Here is a 16,324-nt window from a genome sequence, read left to right on the forward strand (position 1 = left end):
GCCGTTCATAATAATTGATCACGACAATACGTGGATGTCACGGAGATCGACTAAATCACCTGTAGACATCACTCCACTATTTCTGTCAATCAGTGGTTTGGTACTTTTTAAAAAATGTCTCTCTTTTCTTTTATTTATAAAATCCCAAAAGACTTTTAATCATTGAATATCGAAGTAATTCCGTAAATGTTAATATATATATATATATATATATATATATATATATATATTATATATTTATTATAGATATATATATATATATATATATATATATTAATATATTTTGTTTTTTTTTTTGTTGTTTTTTTTGTTTTTTTACTTAAAGCCGCACACCCTAGTTCCATCCAGCGAAAATAAATTATAATTTGGTTAATCTACAAACCTGTAACACACTTAGATCACGTTTTTATCAAATGGAGTGAAAAAGCAGGTTTTATATCGATAAATACCATGGGAATCCCCATGTCCCAATTGCTTGAAATAATTTTGAAAGTTTGTATTCTGTCACCGGTAGATGTCGCTCGAAGCATAACAATGCCTACGTCACGACAAATTTCACAGACTTGGGGTGCGTTCTTTTCACCTCTCCTGGACATGTTCCAATTGTTCTGTCCTGGTTGTATCCCCTCTCCAGATATCGTAGGACTTAGCAAACTTATTGGTTTTAAGGGTTTGTAACGTTTTGTATTGAGATACTTACTTGTCTGAACTTTATTGTTACTGAAAATGTTCACGAACTGTGAAGAAAAATCTCACAAATGAACAACAACAAATCGGATGTTGATTGCGCGAACCGTGCACGAGAAAACAAACCGAATCAAAATGATAACGGTCACGTGATATACCAACGTCTGTGACATTGAAATGGAAATATCCCGTCTAAAAATAGATTAGACCTTGTCTGCTCAACGGTTTTTTCTTAAACGTGCGTCCGTTTTTCAGAAATACGAAAAATGCATTTTGTGGTATTACAAACACCAGGATTACCAGGATTACCAAAAAACACTTCAGGTGAATGGAAATGTATATTCTAAATAATAAACGGTAAGTAAAGTGCAATTTTATTTGTGAAAAAATGGGTTTAATAGCGAAAAACAACGCCGTAATGGTTAACAACTAGCTGTAACTAGGGTGTGTCCCTTTAAGACAACCACAAATGAAGCGTGGTCAGGCTAAACCATTTTCGGCAAAGGAAGACGCGAATTCTCGTGGAATCTCGCGTTATCTAGTGTCAGTGCATGTTAGTGTTACAATTACTTACAGTATCGACTTCCGATTTACGGCGTCGCCGGCTAACTATACTACACAGCTAGAATATCACATTTAAGGTTTTTGTTTAATGACCTAACCACAGAACATTAATTAAATCATCGGCTGTTGGATGTCAAACATTGGTTAATCCTGACATGAAATCGTCAAAGAAAGGAAGGAAGGAAATGTTTTATTTAGCGACGCACTCAACACATTTTATTTACGGTTATATGGCGTCGGACGTAATAGTTAAGGAAGAAGGAAGAAGGAAATGTTTTATTTAACGACGCATTCAACACATTTCATTTACAGTTATATGGCGTCGGACATATGGTTAAGGACCACACAGATATTGAGGGAGGAAACCCGCTGTCGCTACTTCATGGGCTACTCTTTTCGATTGTCATGTCATGTCATAGGGTTTTACGTGCACATTCAGAACAAGCTGTTGTAGCGCACGCCTGTCAAGGGCACAAGAGCCGGCCTTGGCCGGCTCCTCTGTCCATGACAGGAAAGGTGGGGGGAGGGGAGAGGAGGGGTGGGGGGTGGTGGTGCTATGGAATTTTGAATGGAGCCGTTAATGCCAAAGAGAAAGTAGTGCGCAATTTTGATTGAGGAAGTTTGGCGCAATGAACGGTCAGTCGAAAGGTAAATGGCTGAGCTAGCATAGGTTTTGATATTAGTGAATCGAGAGTAGCTCGTTAATTATAGACCTTTATGTCGCTGGTTGTCTCCCTAGGTTGCCCATAGGGCCCTTATAAGGACCTGACCGCTTCTGGTCGTGGCATGACAACCCAGGGGAGACTCGTGCAATTGTGTATTTGGCACTGGTAGGCAAGGCAGCTGTTCCGGGTTGGTCGGCTTGATGTTTGTTGGCGGGGTCCTTCGTGTCCTCCTTTTAGTGTCACCAAGTACAAGTTACACCAGCAGCAAGTATTTGGGGTTTGGGTAGGGGAGGCCGATATTCTTTTGTTCAGCTTCCCCCGGGTGCATTTGCAATTGTGTACTCGGAACCAGTATTCTTTTGTCCGGTTCCTTATTAGAGCACGTGCTGGGCCATTAAATGGGTGCATTGTTATAATTAGTCAATGTACCCTGTGTACTGATGCGGTGAGCGTGTAGTCTGTGTGTGGTTTCTAATTTTATGTTAAGGTTGTACTTATTGTCTAAGTCCCTATTCTAGTGTGTTCAACGGTCATTCATGACCACCCATCCCCCTCCGTCTTTGTATAGCATTGAATACAATGACGGAGGGGGACTAATCTAGCTATCTAATTTGAAGGGTGAAACCCTTAAAGTGTATGTATTGGTTTAAAAAGCCTAATGCTTGACATACTTAACTTTATTACCAATGAATAAAAACGAGGTTAATAGTATCTAATAGCAATTGTACAGGAGTATAGCTGACAGCTAAGTATAGTTTAAGATTTTTTTATTCCCGCCCCCTGAACAGATTATTTTATGAATAAATGAAATGATTGAGGCGAAATGAATAATATCTATATGTTGGTAATCGTTTGTAGTATAGAATAATTTATTAGGCTTACTTGGTTTGTCTTTAGGTCTATCTTGTTTTCCTGCTTGCTATTTCCTCTGTTGCCCTAGATGACTTACCTTAGTCAGCCAGGATTTCATGCATCAGTAATAAAGAACATGGTGCGAGTGCAAAAGACACAATTGTGCAGTTTATTTACATGTGAGGTTCCTTGTTCGTGATTGGCTGGATTGGACCAATGAGAATGCTGCAAGAAAAAGTGGTAATTAGTGGTATCCTATCTTGTTTGTTTTAAGGGCCACCAAAACATTTGGGAGTGGTATACACCAATTGCAACACACGAGTTTCAGGACCTGAATAAATATTTACAGTTAACAATGGTTATTAATTATTCGCTACCGTCCCGCCGTTGAACCCCGGGGTTGGAGTGCTTGTCGGTCGTGTGCTTATGGTCGCTCTTCCCTCCCGGAGTTGTACAGGCGGGTGGTTTTGAATAATTGTTGATTAATATTTTTATTTTATGCCAGCTATCTAGTTTAAGTATACGCTTTTACTTGTGTCGTTTCACCGTTCTCCCCTCGGATTGGAATACATAGTCTGGTCGAGTGCGAAGGGTGGATGTTCCGCCAAGGGGTCACAGGTGTCACGATTTAAGTATTGTCATATCTAGTAGTTATTAATCACTCGCTACCGTCCCGCCGTTGATCTCTCTGGTTGGACTGCTTGTTGGTCGAGTGCTTAAGGTCGCTCTTCCATCCAAGAGATGTACAGGCGGGAGGTTTTGAGCAATTGTTAATTTATAGCTGCATTTATATCAGCTAACTTGTTTAGGCATATGGTTGTACTTTTGTCGTTTCACCGTTCTCTCCCCGGGTTGGTATACCTAGTCTGTTCCAGTGCGTAGGGTGGATTTTCCTTCCAGGGAGTCACAGGTGTCACGAGTTAAGTAGTATACTAATTATTTATCTTAGTTATAGATCGCCACCTTCCCTCCGTTGGTCTCTTTTCGATTAGCAGCAAGGAATGTTTTATATGCATCATCCCATAGACAGGATAGCACATAATAGTTAAGGACCACACAGATATTGAGAGAGGAAACCCGCTGTTGCCGCTTCATGGGCTACTCTTTCTGATAAGCAGCAGGGGATCTTTTATATGCACCATCCCACAGACAGGATAGTACATACCACGACCTTTGCTACACCAGAGGAAACTCGCTGCGTGTGTTTTATTCAGTTAGTAGCAAGGTATCTTTCATATTCACTTTCTCCCAGACAGGACAACACATTCCACTGTCTTTGAAACTTTTGAAACACATCAGTCACGAGGCATTGTTTGGATCGAGAGTAACGCATCGAGAGGCTCGATACATCGACCTACGTACCTCAGACTGTCACACAGACAGGGCAGCACATATCACTAGAATAGCAAATGATGTGTTATATTATCTATGTAGTATGGGTGGGTTTTCTTCTGGACGATGCTAAGCAATAATAGACACATAACAGTGTTCAAGCCAGTGCACCACGACTGGTATATAAAAGGCCGCCGTGTGTGCTATCCTGTCGGTAGGATGGTGCATATAAAAGATCCATGGCTATTAATGGAAACATGCAGCGGGTTTCTTCTCTAAATTACCCATTTTTTAACATCCAACAGCCGATGATTAATAAATCAATGTGCTCTAGTGGTGTCGTTAATTTTTCCATAACCGTGGTTAAGCCTATTGGAAGGTGAGGTGGTTGTGTGGCAGTCTTCCTTTGTCAAAATACCGCATATAAACTTGGGGAATGGCAGTCCTCCTTTGACAAGTGTATTGCTTTGAATAGTGTCAGTCCTCCTTTAACAAAATAATGTATATTACCTTGGAGAGTGGCTTTCCTCCTTTGAGAAAGTAATGTATATCGCCTTGGAGAGTGGCTGTCCTCCTATAAGGGAAACGTCTGACAGTGATCCATAGGAGCAGTCAGTCTTATCAAAACTTCTTTCGCACTCTTTTTGTACAGATACGACTTCGAACATGTTAATCGTTTTTAGTTTTGTTGGTTTTTATTTCAAATTTATCGTTGGACGATCTGGGAGTTTGCACGTGTATTATGAAAAACGTATGATCGCCATTATATTCAAGTCGCACTTTGATGCAAGTTCAAAAACGCCCACTTTCCATGATCATGCAGATCTGTTTTCTTCTTCGTCGTCTTCAGGGACAATCCGAGTCTCATGCCACCCAAACACTATTCATTCACACACCAAACAAACATTTTAGTTAGCTAGAATAACTCAAGCAAAAAAGTGAAAGAAGAAGAAAAAAAGCCTGCACTTTATTTGCAGATTGCCGTCTATTCAACTGACAATTCAAGTAGTCCGAGATAATTGCGTTCGCTAAACAGTCCTCGAACGTAAAGCCGCGATTGTCCAGGCCTTCAGTGAATATTGCTTCTTGAACAAGGGTTCTTGTTTCTCCCACTCCACCCGGGCGCGTTTCAATGCATGTTTCATTTCCGGGCAGTTGAAAGGTTTCTCCATTCACAAACTGCCTGACAGGTTTCAATTGGTTGGATTGAGCAAGCACTTGAGCGACGTTCTCGTGACGTCGACAACTGACATTTGACGTGCGATCAAACACGGGGACAAGAGAAGCGCGCGCTCAACACATCACAGGGAATCGCGACTGCCAACACTTAGTCCGTGATGGAGAGCATCCTGAAATGCCGGGTGTGACGTCACGAGTATGGATTTTAGACCGAGTCCTATGATAGTCTCGGTCATGGGAAGACACTGTCCTGGACGAAGGAGCTGGCAGTAGTAAAACAAGTTTGTTTTGTTTAACAACACCACTAGAGCACATTGATGTATTAATCATCCGCTGTAGGATGTCAAACATCTAGCACATACCACGGCATTTGAGATACCAATCGTGGTGCACTGGCTGGACCGAGAAATAGCCCAATGGGCTCACCGACGGAGATCGATCCCACATCGACTGCGCATTAATCGAGCGCTTTACCACTGGGCTATTTTCAGCCACTAGAAGTAGTAAGAACCTGCGCACAAGACAGGCGTGAACAATAACAGCTTGGGAAGTTCACGAGTTTCGTAAAAATTATATCAAATATAATGCAAATTATAAAAAATAAATAAATTAATTAATAAATTTTGCATTTCAAGACCGGATGTCGATTTGCATAACCGACTACGTGCCGCCGCATTGAGAGAAATAGTTCGTTATACTTCCGCTAATTCTCAGTGACGTTGTCAGGGGAGTGGTGTAGACGTACTTCACCTTAAATTTCTATCAAGTTTCTTTTTTTAAATTAAAAAAAAGTTGTAAGGTACATGTGTATATATATATATATATATATATATATATATATATATATATATATATATATATATATACCCCTGCGTGTGCTGTAACCTCACCGTGGTGTAGGGGTGTAACATTCTCTTTGAGAATGGCCAATACAGCACAAATTGAAGTTTAGAGTAAAAGTCAGTATCTTTCTTATCTGTGATATTTGTATTGGTATTTTTGCACAGTTCTTTACACTCTTTTTATTTATGTCTTGAATTTTTCTGTTGATGTTGATCATCACCTTGTTTGTTTATATTACCATGGTTTGACACCCAATAGCCGATGTATTTTTGTGCTGGGGTGTCGTTAAACATTCATTCATTCATTCATTGTTCAGTATATATACATGTACCTTACAACTTTGTTTAAATTTAAAACATATATATATGTTTATTTTCATATTGGATGAACAAAGGGTAAAACTAATGTATAATTTCACATTTTAACAAAACCGCCTGCCCACCCCCCCCCCCCCCCCCAAAAAAAAAAAAAAAAAAAAAAAAAAAAATGTTCCCGTTACGCCACTGGTTATGCTAATAATGATGAATTATTCACAAATCACAACTGACAATAATAATTTGTTTACCCAAAATCCAACCAATAAGAGAATAACAAGTGTTTTTGCAGTTAATAACGTGTAGCATGCAAAAACAGCTGAGTTCACAGGAAAACTAAAGTTACAGCATTAGTCAATTTCAGCTTCAACTTTTTGACGTTTAGCAGGCGGGGAACTTTGATTGATTATGTTTATGTTTATGGTGGATCCATAAATCGGTGCAGCGAAAATGGAACCGACAAAATCACAGCGGTTTTCTTTGGACTCTGTTGTTGTTAAATTAACAGCTTGTTTTGACTGAGTGAAAGGGACGTCCATGTGAGGGACACTGTAACTGGGGCCATGGGCGTATGGGGACTCTTTGATTTAGGGGGGCTGGAGGGGTTGAGTTGCCCGAAATTTTACCCAGATAAAAACTGCCCGAATTTTCCCACTGTTTTACCCGAGTTTTAATCCCCCCCCCCCCCCCCCCCATGACTGGGGCCAGTGGAGGAGGACATTATGTTACTCAGTTGTCGATGTTGTCCTGTGGATATATTGCTGTAGTTATTTATACTTTGCACGTTTCGACGGACAGACATTTGCAGTATTGCAGTTGGTGGGACATTATTTTCTCTAAGTGTTTGGATCATCGTTTTTCTAGCCGAGTGGTTTGTTAGCCGTTTACCTGTGAACCCAACTGAATTCGCCATTCGTCTCATTATGGAGCGAAGTTTATTTCTTTTCGACCGGACCTCGTTTGAACCACGGGTGATTGTTTGGAAAGTGCAGTTTTTGCATTGGTGGCCAAATAAAACTGGGTATAAGAAGAACAAAATCAGTTGGACGTAAACGAGCATAGAGTTTGTAAAGAGAAATCGGACATCGTGGATCACCAGGGATAGCCCATGCACGAGGTGCCACGTCACAGACATTCTGTGGGTCTACTCCAGTGCGTGTTTTTGTTTGGCGTTCGTTATATTCTTATATTCCATAAACTCTTTGCCATCTGAATCCACTTTAAGGGTGACATCGCCCCATTTCATTTTATGACGTGATGTGACACTTCGAAGTCCAAAATGCCTGGTGTTATTCCACCACAAAGTGTTCAAAATTGATTCGGGGTTATTCCGACCCAGGACACCGGAACCCCACAGTGTTTGAATTTCGTCGCCCGACAGACTTTCGGAACGGTAAGGTAGATTGCCTAAACCTTCCATTTTCAGTACTTTTTGTTTCGTCGATAGCACTTCTCTTAGCTTGCAGTAACGATGTTTCGTAACGAAGGGAAGTGAGGTACTTATCACAAACTAGACAGTTTGGAAGTCAGGGAAGACTGTTCATAATCTTCACCATTTGATTTTTTAATAGAAATAAAGAATCGACACAGAATAGTACAAAGCTCACTTGGGGGTATCGATTCGATAGGCCTACTTTCACCGCTCTCGATCACAAATTTCTGCACAATTTTAACATCATACTGGGTTTTACGCCAGGTGTTTTGGTTTCGATTTGTTTGGATGTAACTATCGATATCTGATGTATCATCGAACTGATCAGCCGAATTATCAACTGGTTCGTCGAAAAAATCATCCTTAAACAATTCTTCATAGACAATGTCAGGAATATCATGTCCTGTCTCAAAGGGATGGAGATAGGAAACAGTATCCGGCACAAGGCTCAACCGGTACTGAGATACTTGCCTAACGTCACCACAGTCAGTGTTTATGTTCCAAGTGGTTCCAAGTGGTTTCACAATTGAAATTACTCTGCCCTTAATCTTTCCATCCATTTTTACTAAACTATTGACATTAATTGGTGTGGCCATATTGTTGATTGCGAACCTGTAGCAGACGATATTATGTTGTCACTGTAATGAAAAATGCATTTGGTATGTGTTTTCTTTTAAAGCATATATTAATCTTTCGTTTTGTGAAAATAAATATGTTTAATTATTGTTCTGTTCATTATTTTATTTTTATTTTATATTTAAAATTATTTCTCACGCGGTCCGGTTTACATCAACTTTTAATGAATGACATTGCTGAATCGGTGAATGACATTTGTAGTAAAAGTTGTGGGATGTTACTGACCTTGACATTAATTATGAATGAAAAAATAGTCGCGTTATGCTAATAAGGTCGCTGTCCAACCAATCGAAATGGACTCTGTTCTCTGGTGACGAAATTTGTACGACACCGCTTGTACGACATATCTTCAGCAGGAGGGTAATAAACAATGTTAGACAATGGGGACACCAGATTGTGAGTCCAGGACAGTGGGGTAGTTGTTAATTGTTAATGATCAGTGAGAGAGAGAGAGAGAGAGAGAGAGAGAGAGAGAGAGAGAGAGAGAGAGAGAGAGAGAGAGAGAGAGAGAGAGAGAGAGAGAGAGGAAGGAAGGAGGGTGTAGTGGCCTTACATCTACCCATTGAGTCTCGCTCTGGGTGGGAGCCGATATCGGGATGCGAACCCTGTACCTACCAGCCTTATGTCCGATGGATTAACCGTGAAACCACCGAGGCCGGTTAAGAAGTGGATGCGAGACTATGGCTTTAAATAGCAGGCGGGTGATATGTGTTTGATGCATGTATAGGCGAGGCTAATTACTCTTGCTATTAGCGTTAACACCACACATAAAACTGTTCAGTTTTGGAAGTAGGTATAGGCGACCCACAAAGAGAGTTCTAGTGTGCCCGGTTCACGTGCTGCACGCCCATAAATCACAGTCCTGTCTGCGGTTCCCGAGTCCGGTCCGATACACCAGCCTAGTTGTCAGACAAACCGCACAGATTACGATCTTAATGCAAAAAACGGATATCGTACACCGAACCCCGGCGCGTGCTCCGCCCACCGAACAATGGCCGAGAAGCCAGTCTAATCTGCTCCGCGCATGACCAGTGACAGAGCGCTCGATATTGGCATTGTTGTGGTAACCGTCATCGCAGTAAATCTCGACTTTAAATCGCGTGTTTCCTAAACCGTGGTCAAAACCGCAACTGAACATAGCTGTTTATCAGAGGAAGAAAAACACCAAATGTATTCTAACACGTCCGTATATATTCGTCGATCGTCAAATACATGTATACTTGTAAGTAATATGATGTTATCTGTCTCCCATTAATAAACGTCCTTTGGTCTCGCTACACACAAACTCGGCGTCACTGAAAGCAGTGTTCAGATTTTACCATTTCCAATCCGTGATGCTAATAGAACCAGGATAAAACCTAATTAGATCATCGAAACTCACGAACAGAGATCGACATTCACGTTTAAATTGTTACTTTAGCTTACTCCTCTTCTTATTTTCAAAGTTTTAATATTGCGCCCAATCTAATTAAAATTAGCTCCACTATTACATGTGGATCTAACAGCAGCCCGTTGGAGCTCATGTCCAGTTGACCTTTCATTCGACCAATCAAAACCTTCCTTGCCATCATGCCAGTGATTTGAAAATAATTTGAAAACATTCGGGATTATGCCGAGGGTATACGAAATGATTCGGGTAAATTACGAAGTATGCCGGAAACTAATTTCAATATAACATTTTATATAAACTTCGTTTCAAGACGAAAAAAACCCGTGACAGTATAGCCATAAAATCTGTTTATACTAGTATACAATCTAGAGTTTATTACTGCACACCTCCCCCCCCCCCCCCCCCCCCCCCGTTTTTTCAATGTTGAAATAGACCAATAAGTTCGCCTATTGCATAAATAGTCTCGCCCGATATTTTTAGAATTTGTATGGTCCCGAATGACGCTATAAAAGGCGAAGTATAATTGCCGATATTTAAATTGTTATTTATATATGAAATGTCACCTGGACACGGGAGTCCACGCAATGCTGTTAGATCTACTGGTGAGACCAGTAGAGCTAATTTTAATCAGATTGGTTGAGTGCTCGCTTGAGGTGCTTGCGTCGCAGCATCGAACCACCTCGGTGGATCCATTCAGCTGATTGGGCTTTTTCTCGTTGCAACCAGTGCACCACAACTGGACAAAGGCCGTGGTATGTGCTTTCCTGTCTGTGGGAAAGTGCATATAAAAGATCCCTTGCTGCATTAGAAAAAATGTAGCGGGTTTCCTCTGATGGCTATGAATCCAGAATTACCAAATATTTGACATCCAATAGCCGGTGATTAATTAATCAATGTGCTCCAGTGGTGTCGTTAAACAAACGAAACTGCTGCTTCTTCTTCCATCAAAGAACTGTTCAAACACGTCTATGGTGCTGTTTTGAATTGTGTGTCTCCTGTTGTAGATATGGCATAAAGCAATGACTTGTTCTGCCGACGTGACCTATCCTCACGAACTGTTATTGCCAATGCGATAAGACTCACAACAGAAATTAGTCGGTTATCTCAGAAGTCGGTTACATCACAGAGGACAATGATGTCTGGTTCCGTATCCTGTTTTAATCTGGTACATTTGTTTTCCTGTTTTCATCAACTATCATCATATTGTTTTTAGAAAATAAAATCAACAATAACTTTATATCGTGTAGGGTTATAACACCAATAACATCATACAAAATGCAGGATCACCTATGCGCCGTTTTGGGGCAGTTTATGTCTTTAACATGAATATTTCTAAAAACTAAAATGTGACTGATTATTTTGCCATGGACTCTTCATGTACGTCAGATATCAACAGACTTTCTTTAAAATGTGCTGGGGTGTCGTAAAACAGCATTTCTTTCTTTCTCGGGGGGCGGGACGTAGCCCAGTGGTTAAGCGCTCGCTCGATGCGCGGTCGGTCTGGTGGGCCCAGTGGGCTAGTTCTCGTTCCAGCCAGTGCACCACGACTGATGTATTAAAGGCCGTGGTGTGTACTACCCTGTGTGGGATGATGCATATAAACGATCCCTTGCTGCTAATCGAAAAGAGTAGCCCATGAAGTGGCTGCAGCGGGTTTCCTCTCTCAGTATCTGTGTGGTCCTTAACCATATGTCTGACGTCATATAACCGTAAAATATTTCCTTCTTCCTTCCTTCTTCTTTCTTTCCCACAATCACTTTACAGAAACGGGCAGATACCAAATTATTGACAGGAATAATGTAACTTGTAGTTTCTGCAATATGAATATAATAGAAGACGAATATCATTTTGTTCTATTGTGTCCTTTCTACAGTACCATAAGAGATAAATGTATTAAACCTTATTATTATTATTATTATTATTATTATTATTATTATAAACCATCAACATTTAAATTATTAGAACTACTGTTCAGCGACAATTCAAAACAGCTAATTAAATTGTGTAAGTATTTAACTACTGCTACCACTCATAGAACAGACAACATTGATACATGATGTGTTAATATATTGTATATTATTGGTATGTATATTACTATTGACTTTTATCGATTGTAACCCGTTGCTACTTACCATTCCCCGCAATGTGCACATTATATTATTTTATTATATTATTATTTATTATTATTATTCTTATTATTATTTATTTTTTTGCAATATAAAATGTATCTAAAGCTATATGTTCGAAGGAAGGAAATGTTTTATTTAACGACGCACTCAACACATTTTATTTACGGTTATATGGCGTCGGACCCACAGACAGGATAGTACATACCACGGCCTTTGTTACACCAGTTGTGGAGCACTGGCTGGAACGAGAAATAGCCCAATGGGTCCACCGACGGGGATCGATCCCAGACCGACCGCGCATCAAGCGAACGCTTTACCACTGGGCTACGCCCCGCCCCCTATATGTTCGATGCCACAGTGTGTTGTGCGTACATAAATAAAACATTTCTTTCGTCCTTTTGTAACCGGCCTCGGTGGCGCAGTGGTTAAGCCATCGGACTACAAGCTGGTATGTACAGAGTTCGCAGCCCGGTACCGGCTCCAACCCAGACCGAGTTCTTAAGGGCTCGATGGGTAGGTGTAAGGCCACTACACCCTCTTCTCTCTCACTAACCACTAACCAACTAACAACTAACCCACTGTCCTGGACAGACAGCCCAGATAGCTGAGGTGTGTGCCCAGGACAGCTTGCTTGAACCTTAATTGGATATAAGCACGAAAATAAGTTGAAATGAATGATTCCTTTTGTATCATAAAAGAACTTCAACAGAGAAACATCCAGTTTAGTGTGAGCTCCGACTGGTTTTCGCGCTCGGAGTTACGTTAATTACCGGTACGCGTACCCGCTCACGTGCAACTAATCATCGAGCGTAATCGAGCGCTCCCCGCGTTCCTCCCCTTTGATGTATCCAGAGTAAATAAATCTGATCTTATTAATTTGCATCAAAGTAAATGCGTGTTAATTGCATTAACTAATAATAACATAAAGACGGGAGAAAAATACGAGATTACGGTTTAATACGTCATTATGACGCCATTCAATGGATTCGGTAATCGTATGTTAAAATAGTTTCACATTTAGGAAGTTAATTAGCAGAGATATTATACACATGCGTTCTTAGTAACCCATATCTAATAGCTAAGTATTAGTCTTAATTTGACGCTAAGCGTATATATATACTTGCACACTATTCAGTTGGGTGTAGGGTGCGGGTGGATGGGGGAGGCGGGACGCGAAACGTAACCAAGTGCTAAAGCGGCCGCTTGGTGCGCGTTCGGTCTAAGATTGATGCCCGTTGGTTGACCCATTGGCCTATTTCTCATACCACGACTGGTATATCAAAGGCCGTGGTATGTGATATCCTGTCTCTGGGATGATACACATAAAAGTTCCCTAGTTAGCAATGGAAAAATGTAGCAGATTTCATTTCTAAAAGTAAATGTCAAAATTACCAAAATGTTTGACATCCAATAGCCGATAATTAATAAAGGAATGTGCTCCAGCGGTATCGTTAAATAAAACAAACTTGTCCTATTCAGTTCCAGTCTTCGGTGAACTCGTCCAGTCTTTTCCCGTCCAGCAAGGACGGTCGATCCAGTGACCTATTGCACCTCAATGGAGCGCCATTCCCGAGCCATACCCAGTTACCCGTGTTAAACATAACATTGTATCGATCTAAAAGTTTATATTCTTTAACCACACCACTAGAGCACGCCACATTGATTTATAAATCATTGGCTACTGAATATCACACATTTGGTAATTTTGACATATAGTCTTAGAGAAGAAACCCGCTATATTTTGCTATTAATAGCAAAGGGAATTTTTATATGCATCATCCCACAGACAGGACAGCACATACCATAGCCTTTGATATACCAGTCGTGGTGAATTGACTGGAACGAGAAATAGCCGAATGGGCCCACCGACGGGGATCGATCCTAGACCAACTGCGCATCTCTCTCTCTCTCTCTCTCTCTCTCTCTCTCTCTCTCTCTCTCTCTCTCTCTCTCTCTCTCTGTCTCTCTCTCTCTCTCTCTCTCTCTCTCTCTCTCTCTCTCTCTCTCTCTCTCTCTCTCTCTCTCTCTCTCTCTCTCTCTCTCTCTCTCTCTCTCTCTCTCTCTGTGTGTGTGTGTGTGTGTGTGTGTGTGTGTGTGTGTGTGCGTGTGTGTGTGTTACCTCACTGTGGTACAACATTGCTGTAAGACATTAACACATTCCACGCGGATGACGACAATTGCCCTGTTCCGTGTTTACCTCCAATATAGGTGAGATTCGGTTTCCTTTAATCTCTTCTCAATTTGACATGACTCGACGGGGTATCACTTACCGCGGCCTCGCTGCACTTTGATGGACGAGTTTTCTGGACGTCTGTTAATTGAAACATATTCACACAACGCAGGAGTGTGGCGGAAATGTCACTTCTTGACAGCACCTGGGTAGAAAGACAGATAACTGTTACAGGTGGGAGAAAAAAGGAAATGAAGATACGAAACAGAAAGATGACCTTGGCCGAGAATTAGGATATATGTTGTCAGTGGAATGATAAGATAATTCTATACTTATAAACTGGCAGCTGTTACCATCTCTCTCCCACCCTCCTTGTCTATATCAAAGGCCGTGGTATGTGCTATCCTGTCTCTGGGATGATACACATAAAAGTTTCCTAGTTAGCAATGGAAAAATGTAGCTAATCGAAAAGAGTAGCCCATGAAATGGCGACTGCGGGTTTTCTCCCTCAATATATGTGTGGTCCTTAACCATATGTCTGACGTCGTATAACCGTAATTAAAATGTGTTGAGTGCGACGTTAAATAATAATAATAAATTTCCTTCATTCCATTTTAATGTCCATCCATTTGCTGCTATCGGCAGTTTCCAATGACATTCATCTTGTCCTTCGCCTAGCAGGTTGCATAGTACCAAAGAAGAGAGTTCAGTGTCAAAGTTCGAGATGCACCGTCAAATATTTACGGAGTAAAAGCAGCTGTGGGTGTGATTATTATCCAATTATTTGTTATACAGTTGTTATGCAGTATATATCAGAGGTTGAAACTAATGCGGGGTACCCCTACAAATGGAACTGCAATTTTCAGCAAAAATGACGGTTGCTATCAAAAACATTAATTAAATCTCCTAAATGGTATGTGACCCCCCCCCCCCCCCCCCCCCCCCCCCCCCCATTTTCTTGCAGGTAGATTAGATGTGAGGTGCCACACTTTTTATTGCTGTACTTCTGGGTGTGTTTATATCAGTTTTATTAGTAAATGTTAACACTATCGTCAATAGGAATTGATTTGGTCTATTAGAACCAGCAATTCTGGACATTCGCAACCGTGAACGGGCGCAATCTACAGTATTACAATGAAAGAAACAGTAAATTTAAAATGTCTTTGAATGTTTTGAAGATCGTGTACATTTTGACCGCATTACACTATAAACTAAATAGTTAAATGGACAGATCCTAATTTCACCCCATGAAAATTAACACTAAGTTTAGTTAATCTACAAACCTGTAGCACATTTGGATAAAGTTACAATTGAGTGAAACACGAGTCTGTGACTTTGAAATAACCTCTAAATATAGACTAAAACTCGACTACATAACTGTTACCTCTCAGAAGCACGTGCGTTTTTTAAAATATGAGAAAGAAAGCAAGAAAGAAAGAAATGTTTTATTTAACGATGCACTCAACACATTTTATTTACGGTTATATGGCGTCAGACATATGGTTAAGGACCACACAGATTTTGAGAGGAAACCCGCTGTCGCCACTACATGGGCTACTCTTCCGATTAGCAGCAAGGGATCTTTTATTTGCGCTTCCCACAGGCAGGATAGCACAAACCATGGCCTTTGTTGAACCAGTTATGGATCACTGGTCGGTGCAAGTGGTTTACACCTACCCATTGAGCCTTGCGGAGCACTCACTCAGGGTTTGGAGTCGGTATCTGGATTAAAAAGCCCATGCCTCGACTGGGATCCGAACCCAGTACCTACCAGCCTGTAGACCGATGGCCTGCCACGACGCCACCGAGGCCGGTAAAATATGAGAAATGCATTTTGTGATATTAAAAACACTTCCAATCTACGGAAGTGGATTATCTAAACAATAAAATCTAAGTAAAGTATGATTTCAAAAACAGCTATAATAGTAAAAAATATGCCTTAATGTTTAAAAACTAGGGTATGTGCCTTTAAACCATTAAATATGTGAAAAACGTGTGTCTATATGAAATTAAATGATCCAAGTTTACAAGCTATTTTCATGAATCATATGTATTGAGGGAAAATATGGTGGGTATTATTAGGACTTTAGTCAATATTTCTTTAGTCTTCGACGATATGTGCTTGTTGCAG

Source organism: Gigantopelta aegis, chromosome 14 (assembly GCF_016097555.1).
Source record: "Gigantopelta aegis isolate Gae_Host chromosome 14, Gae_host_genome, whole genome shotgun sequence".
Classification (NCBI taxonomy): Eukaryota; Metazoa; Mollusca; class Gastropoda; order Neomphalida; family Peltospiridae; genus Gigantopelta; species Gigantopelta aegis.